Here is a 6,259-nt window from a genome sequence, read left to right as displayed (position 1 = left end):
GGCCGACCGGAGGAACCAGCCGGGTCGGACACGTTACGGCGCAACAGCCGTTGGCACTTTGAAAATATTCGCCAAAATGTTCCGGACCTCCAGGGGAAGAGGCCGAATTTTCGCTCGTTCGGGCCGACCGGAGGAACCGGCCGGGTCGGACACGTTACGGCGCAACAGCCGTTGGCACTTTGAAAATATTCGCCAAAATGTTCCGGACCTCCAGGGGAAGAGGCCGAATTTTCGCTCGTTCAAGCCGACCGGAGGAACCAGCCGGGTCGGACACGTTACGGCGCAACAGCCGTTGGCACTTTGAAAATATTCGCCAAAATGTTCCGGACCTCCAGGGGAAGAGGCCGAATTTTCGCTCGTTCAAGCCGACCGGAGGAACCAGCCGGGTCGGACACGTTACGGCGCAACAGCCGTTGGCACTTTGAAAATATTCGCCAAAATGTTCCGGACCTCCAGGGGAAGAGGCCGAATTTTCGCTCGTTCGGGCCGACCGGAGGAACCGGCCGGGTCGGACACGTTACGGCGCAACAGCCGTTGGCACTTTGAAAATATTCGCCAAAATGTTCCGGACCTCCAGGGGAAGAGGCCGAATTTTCGCTCGTTCAAGCCGACCGGAGGAACCAGCCGGGTCGGACACGTTACGGCGCAACAGCCGTTGGCACTTTGAAAATATTCGCCAAAATGTTCCGGACCTCCAGGGGAAGAGGCCGAATTTTCGCTCGTTCAAGCCGACCGGAGGAACCAGCCGGGTCGGACACGTTACGGCGCAACAGCCGTTGGCACTTTGAAAATATTCGCCAAAATGTTCCGGACCTCCAGGGGAAGAGGCCGAATTTTCGCTCGTTCGGGCCGACCGGAGGAACCGGCCGGGTCGGACACGTTACGGCGCAACAGCCGTTGGCACTTTGAAAATATTCGCCAAAATGTTCCGGACCTCCAGGGGAAGAGGCCGAATTTTCGCTCGTTCGGGCCGACCGGAGGAACCGGCCGGGTCGGACACTTTACGGCGCAACAGCCGTTGGCACTTTGAAAATATTCGCCAAAATGTTCCGGACCTCCAGGGGAAGAGGCCGAATTTTCGCTCGTTCGGGCCGACCGGAGGAACCGGCCGGGTCGGACACTTTACGGCGCAACAGCCGTTGGCACTTTGAAAATATTCGCCAAAATGTTCCGGACCTCCAGGGGAAGAGGCCGAATTTTCGCTCGTTCGGGCCGACCGGGAGAACCAGCCGAGGCGGACACTTTACGGCGCAACAGCCGTTGGCACTTTGAAAATATTCGCCAAAATGTTCCGGACCTCCAGGGGAAGAGGCCGAATTTTCGCTCGTTCGGGCCGACCGGGAGAACCAGCCGAGGCGGACACTTTACGGCGGTTGAGCCGTTGGCACTTAGAAATTATTCAGACTTCCATCAAACACACATCGGCCTTTTGCCGTCACTGCCCGGGATGGGCACCGTGGTAGCTCGGACAGTTCGTGTGACAGCTTCCGCTGGCACTTAGAAAATTTTTAAAATGAAAATAAACAGTTCTGCACATACGTGCCGACTATATTTTGCGAAAGGGGGGTAAAGTGATGAGTACACTAACTGGGGGGACCAAGTACATAAAGCCCACCCCTGGTACCTCAGAGAGGCCGAATTTTCGAATTCTGAGGCCGAGCTGGGGAACCAGACGAGGCGGACACTTTTCCGAGCGAGAGCCGATGGCACTTAGAAAATTTTCGGCTAAGTCGGCAGGACTTCCAGAGCGAGAGGCCGAATATTCGTCATCTGTGGCCGACCGGGGAACCAGCGAAGGCGGATAGGCGGTCACGGATGTCCCGCCGGCTGGTCCGCGGGCCAATTTGGGTCCCGTAATTTAGCGGTCGCGGTCCGGAATCCACGCCGGCCGGGGAACCAGCGCAGGCGGATAGGCGGTCACGGAGGTCCCGCCGGCTGGTCCGCGGGCCAATTTTGGTCCCGTAAGTGAGCGGCCGCGGCCCGGAATACACGCCGACCGGGGAACCAGCGAAGGCGGATAGGCGGTCACGGAGGTCCCGCCGGCTGGTCCGCGGGCCAATTGGGGTCCCGTAAATTAGCGGTCGCGGCCCGGAATTCGCGCCGGCCGGGGAACCAGCGCAGGCGGATAGGCGGTCACGGAGGTCCCGCCGGCTGGTCCGCGGGCCAATCGGGGTCCCGTAAGTTAGCGGTCGCGGCCCGGAATTCGCGCCGGCCGGGGAACCAGCGCAGGCGGATAGGCGGTCACGGAGGTCCCGCCGGCTGGTCCGCGGGCCAATCGGGGTCCCGTAAGTTAGCGGTCGCGGCCCGGAATTCGCGCCGGCCGGGGAACCAGCGCAGGCGGATAGGCGGTCACGGAGGTCCCGCCGGCTGGTCCGCGGGCCAATCGGGGTCCCGTAAGTTAGCGGTCGCGGCCCGGAATTCGCGCCGGCCGGGGAACCAGCGCAGGCGGATAGGCGGTCACGGAGGTCCCGCCGGCTGGTCCGCGGGCCAATCGGGGTCCCGTAAGTTAGCGGTCGCGGCCCGGAATTCGCGCCGGCCGGGGAACCAGCGCAGGCGGATAGGCGGTCACGGAGGTCCCGCCGGCTGGTCCGCGGGCCAATCGGGGTCCCGTAAGTTAGCGGTCGCGGCCCGGAATTCGCGCCGGCCCGCAGCCACCGCCAGGCGGATAGGCGGTCACGGAGGTCCCGCCGGCCGGTCCGCGGGGGGAACTGCGCCCTCTGGCGGACACGCTATTGTAAATGAATGGGGTTTGGCACTTAGTGCATTTTTCGCCGAAGCCGACGAGCGCTCCGGGCGAGGAGGCCGGATTCTCGCCATCCGTGGCCGGCCGGGGAACCGGCCAAGGCGGATAGGCGGTCACGGGGGTCCCGCCGGCTGGTCCGCGGGCCAATTGGGGTCCCGTAAGTTAGCGGTCGCGGCCCGGAATCCGCGCCGGCCAGCAGCCACCGGGAGGCGGATAGGCTGTCACGGAGGTCCCGCCGGCTGGTCCGCGGGCCATTTAGGGTCCCGTAGGTGAGCGGTCGCGGCCCGGAATCCAGGCCGGCCAGGAGGCACCGCCAGGCGGATAGGCGGTCACGGAGGTCCCGCCAGCTGGTCCGCGGGCCATTTATGGTCCCGTAAGTTAGCGGTCGCGGCCCGGAATCCACGCCGGCCAGGAGGCACCGGCAGGCGGATGGGCGGTCACGGAGGTCCCGCCAGCTGGTCCGCGGGCCGTTTAGGGTCCCGTAAGTTAGCGGTCGCGGCCCGGAATCCACGCCGGCCAGGAGGCACCGCCAGGCGGGTAGGCTGTCACGGAGGTCCCGCCAGCTGGTCCGCGGGCCAATTAGGGTCCCGTAAGTTAGCGGTCGCGGCCCGGAATCCGCGCCGGCCAGCAGCCACCGCCAGGCGGGTAGGCTGTCACGGAGGTCCCGCCGGCCGGTCCGCGGGCCAATCAGGGTCCCGTAAGTGAGCGGTCGCGGCCCGGAATGCACGCCGGCCAGCAGGCACCGCCAGGCGGATAGGCGGTCACGGAGGTCCCGCCGGCCGGTCCGCGGGCCAATCAGGGTCCCGTAAGTGAGCGGTCGCGGCCCGGAATGCACGCCGGCCAGGAGGCACCGCCAGGCGGATAGGCGGTCACGGAGGTCCCGCCGGCCGGTCCGCTGGCCAATTACCTCCAGCCGAGCGGATATGAACTTTATTAGCACCTTCTACGAGATGGCGGAGCCTTATTCGACAACCAGCACCTCGGCTTAGCATTTTCCACGGCCCGCTGATCTTCCAGAAGACGTCCAGCCGGTTTCCTCCTCACATTTTAAGCCGGCCGAGGCTTCCGGCACCCCGGCTAAGCTTTCTCCACGGCCCGCTGAGCTTCCAGAAGACCTCCAGCCGGTTCTCCCGGTGCTTTCCTCCTCACGTTTTAAGCCGGCCGAGGCTTCCGGCACCCCGGCTAAGCTTTTTCCCACGGCCCGCTGAGCTTCCAGGGGACCTCCGGCCGGTTCTCCGCGCGCTTTCCTCCTCACTTTTAAGCCGGCCGAGGCTCCAGGCACCTCGGCTAAGCGTTTTGAACGGCCCGCTGAGCTTCCAGGGGACCTCCAGCCGGTTCTCCGCGCGCCCCCCTCCCAACTTTTTAAGCCGGCCGAGGCTCCAGGCACCCCGGCCAAGCCTTTCCCACGGCCCGCTGAGCTTCCAGGGGACCTCCAGCCGGTTCTCCGCGCCCCCCCTCCCACCTTTTTAAGCCGGCCGAGGCTCCAGGCACCCCGGCCAAGCCTTTCCCACGGCCCGCTGAGCTTCCAGGGGACATCCAGCCGGTTCTCCGCGCGCCCCCCTCCTAACTCGACGCCCGAGGAGGCTCCAGGCACCCCGGCTGAGCCTTTTCGGCGGCCCGCTGATCTCCCGGAGGTCGCAACGGGGAATTGCCTCCCTCTCGCGGACACGGCGCGTAAATGCACCGCCTCTCGCACTTGGCGCACACTCACTCGCATCGCTACGCCTCCCGCGGCACTTTAAGCGACCGGGACCACCGCGAGCGCGGGCGATGACTAAGAGGCTCCCCGGCCGGCCTCGCGGAGCTCCGACGCTCCCCCGCGGGACTTCCGGCGGCCGGCCGGAGCCTCGGCACGGCTGCCGCACTCCCTAATAACACCCCGCGGGCCCCCGCGAGCCGAACGCTCGCTGCCGCGGGCGACCCGTGGTACCCCACGTGCCGAGGCGGACGCGTGACGGCGCGGGAGCCCTCGGCACTATATCACGGTCACGCATGTAGTCAAATCGTGTAAAATCACCGTTAGTTTATTCACAATATACGTAATAATTAAATACATATCAACACCGCGTATATTATTAATAAACATATGTATGTATTTATTTAATAATTAAATAAATATTAACATCGCGTATAATCATGCGGGCTCCGGGGGAAGGGGCCGATTTTTCGCCGTTCGTGGCCGACCGGGGAACCGGCGAAGGCGGACGCATCGCGGCGCGAGAGCCGTTGGCACTTTGGAAAAAAATAAAATAAAATTCGCCGACCGGGCTCCGGGGAAGAGGCCGATTTTTGGCCGTTCGTGGCCGACTTGGGAACCGGCGAAGGCGGACGCATCGCGGCGCGAGAGCCGTTGGCACTTTGAAAAAAAAAAAAAAAAAAAAAAAAAAAAAAAAATTCGCCCACCGGGCTCCGGGGGAAGAGGCCGGCTTTTCGCCGTTCGCGGCCGACCGGGGAACCGGCGAAGGCGGACGCGCTCTCCAACGAGCCCCGCCGGCCGGAGGAAGTGCGCCCTCTGGCGGACACGCCGTTGTAAATGAATGGGGTTTGGCACTTAGTGCATTTTTCGCCCAAGTCGAAGCGCGCTCCGGGCGAGGAGGCCGGATTCTCGCCACCCGTGGCCGGCCGGGGAACCGGCCAAGGCGGATAGGCTTTCACGGAGGTCCCGCCGGCTGGTCCGCGGGCCGATTAGGGTCCCGCGAGTGAGCGGTGGCGGTCCGGAATCCAGGCCGGCCAGGAGGCACCGCCAGGCGGATAGGCTTTCACGGAGGTCCCGCCGGCTGGTCCGCGGGCCGATTAGGGTCCCGCGAGTGAGCGGTGGCGGTCCGGAATCCAGGCCGGCCAGGAGGCACCGCCAGGCGGATAGGCTTTCACGGAGGTCCCGCCGGCTGGTCCGCGGGCCGATTAGGGTCCCGCGAGTGAGCGGTGGCGGTCCGGAATCCAGGCCGGCCAGGAGGCACCGCCAGGCGGATAGGCTTTCACGGAGGACCCGCCGGCTGGTCCGCGGGCCGATTAGGGTCCCGCGAGTGAGCGGTCGCGGTCCGGAATCCAGGCCGGCCAGGAGGCACCGCCAGGCGGATAGGCTTTCACGGAGGACCCGCCGGCTGGTCCGCGGGCCGATTAGGGTCCCGCGAGTGAGCGGTCGCGGTCCGGAATCCAGGCCGGCCAGGAGGCACCGCCAGGCGGATACACTCTCTAACGAGCCCCGCCGGCTGGTCCGCCGGGGGAAGTGCGCCCTCTGGCGGACACGCCGTTGTAAATGAATGGGGTTTGGCACTTAGTGCATTTTTCGACCAGCGGCAACGCAGGCTGACGGGCGGCCGCTTCCACGGGCCGGCACTACTCTACGGAGGCGCTAGCCGCCTCCGGTGGGGGCCGTGTGATCTCGCTGGATGCCCGAGGACCTTCCGCCAGGCCCGGCCCCAGCTTTTGCGCGCGCCCGGTCCTATTACCTGGTGGAAGCTGGAGGCCGGGGCTCGGCAGCTCGCTGCCCGGGGGACCTTCCGCGAGGCCCGGCCG

This window comes from Syngnathus scovelli, unplaced genomic scaffold (assembly GCF_024217435.2).
Source record: "Syngnathus scovelli strain Florida unplaced genomic scaffold, RoL_Ssco_1.2 HiC_scaffold_405, whole genome shotgun sequence".
Classification (NCBI taxonomy): Eukaryota; Metazoa; Chordata; class Actinopteri; order Syngnathiformes; family Syngnathidae; genus Syngnathus; species Syngnathus scovelli.
This window is presented reverse-complemented; position numbering follows the sequence as displayed.